We start from the raw sequence: 2,552 nt of genomic DNA, 5'->3' as shown, positions 1-2,552 counted from the left end.
TTAGACTTTACTTTAATTGTCCCTGTATTTAAATTATTTCTAAAATTTAACTTTATTTTATTTGCGAGTTAAGAATTTTTTAATTCTAATCCTACTCGTACTCTAAAATTTTTTTATCTAATTCTATCTGTAATAAATTATTTTTTAATCAAATACAATATTTAATTGTTTCATATTTTATAAACACAATAATGTTTGTTTATATTTTAGTATCTAAGGTAATGTTTATTTTCAGATACTCGAACTAGAACAAAGATTGAGATTGTTCAGTTTGGGTAAACAGTTTAATTAAACTCGTAAATAGCTTCTTAAAAAGTTGTAATTTAGTTTTGAAAATTGCACTAGACATTAATACTATTATTTTTCATAAGTTAAAAACTCAAAAAAATTACTTTCAAAACTTCCCAAACGGGTCCTTAGTATTGTGTTTGGTGGCTAGAGATTGGGGCTAAAATTTTAGTCTTAGAATACAAAATTTTAGTCCCTTCATTACCTCTAAAAAATAAAAATATAAAGGACTAAAATTTATGAGAGACTGAAAATTTAACAATATTTTTTTTAATAACTAACAGTATTTTAGTAAATATTCTTATTTCATCTTTATATTTATTTTAAACCAAATAGGATATTAAGATATAACTCAATCTTATACACTTTACATCAAATATACTATAGAGACTTTATTCAGTCTTAGTCACTTAATCTCTGACTCTCAATCTCAATTTTCCTTCTAAATACGGCCCAAAAACAACTAAATAAATATTGTACTTTTACTTCTTTTCTTTTTCCTTTTTGCTAATAATGTTTACTTTTGTTAGTTTATGATAGAAAATTATTTTTTTTATAATTCTTTAAATGATACTAAATGTTAAATTTTAATGTTCTAAAATAACAATGGATAAGAAATAAATTCTCAATTAAATAAATTAGTTTCATGAAAATAATTTTTTTCACTTAATTACGAAGAAAATAGGCTTTTTTATTTAAATAAATTAAGAGAAGAACCAAATTACTCGATTCTCCTAAATGGATTTTAAAAACGTGATTTTCCTAAATCATATAATATATAAATCGTCCTAAACTTTTGTGTTTTAAATAATATATAAATCATGTTACCCTGGGACGATTTATACATGAAATGCAATGCTCAAAAATACATAAATCGTCCCGAGCCTTTGTGTTTAACAAAATGTATATAAATCGTCCTAGGTCACCATGAGTTACATTTTTTTATCCTAAAGCTCATTGTCCTAGCACGATTTATGTGTAACTAGTCACCCCTCAAGACCCTAGCACGATTTATGTATTACTATGGTAAGGCACATTAGGCTGGGACCATTTACATTAAAAAACACAAGTTCATGACTATGAAATAATTTATGTGCTAAAAGAGGTTATAAATAAAGGAGAACCATGAATATCGATCCATAGTTAAGTTGAGAGTTTTAGGAAGATGGCTGAGAATGTGTTTTTGTAGTTCATTACCAGAGAAAAATTGATGAAAAAGTAAGAGTGTAACGTTTAGTAATTAAAAGTAGGTCAGAGTGTTCGTAAATCCTTCAACGAGTTTAGAGGATTTACGAAATAATATATTATAGAAGTAAATAAAATTACGATAAAAAGTAAATAAAATTCATATGAATAAAACCAAATAAAAAAAATTATATACTTGTGTATGTTATTTTTTTATTTAATTTTATTCATATGAATTTTATTTACTTTTTATTGTAATTTTATTTACTTCTATAATATACTATTTCGTAAATCCTCTAAATTCGTTGAAGGATTTACTAACACTCTTACCTACTTTTTATTATTGAACGTTATACCCTTACTTTTTCATCAATTTTTTTCTGGTAATGAACTACAAAAACACATTCTCAGCCATTTTCCTAAAACTCTCAACTTCACTATGGATCGATATTCATGGTTTTCCTTTATTTATAACCTCTTTTAGCACATAAATTATTCCATAGTCATGAGCTTTGTGTTTTTAAATGTAAATCGTCCCAGCCTAATGTGCCTTACCATAATAATACATAAATCGTCATAGGGTCTTGAGGGGTAACTAGTTACACATAAATCGTGTTAGGGCAATGAGCTTTAAAATAAAAAAAAAATGTAACTCATGGTAGCCTAGGACGATTTATATACATTTTGTAAAACACAAAGGCCTGGAACGATTTATGTGTTTTTGAGCATTGCATTTCATGCATAAATAGTCCCAAAGTAACATAATTCATATATTATTTAAAACACAAAAGTTTAGGACGATTTATATAGTATGTAATTCAGGGGAATCACATTTTTAAAATCCATTTAGAGAAACCGAATAATTTGATTCTTCTATTAATTTATTTAAATAAAAAAGCCAAGAAAATACCCAAGATCCATTCGCACTACATAAGCTTTACACAATGAGAATCTCCTTATAGTCATAGAACTACTCCTTATTCGTCTTTTTTAGTCATTTTAATTTATCTACGAGTATAAACACTAAAATATCAAAAATACTATTATAAATATTTAAAGATCAATAAAAAATAGTTAAA

The sequence above is a fragment of the Arachis ipaensis genome, chromosome B09 (assembly GCF_000816755.2).
Source record: "Arachis ipaensis cultivar K30076 chromosome B09, Araip1.1, whole genome shotgun sequence".
In the NCBI taxonomy this organism is placed as follows: domain Eukaryota; kingdom Viridiplantae; phylum Streptophyta; class Magnoliopsida; order Fabales; family Fabaceae; genus Arachis; species Arachis ipaensis.
Note: the sequence above shows the minus strand (reverse complement) of the source record.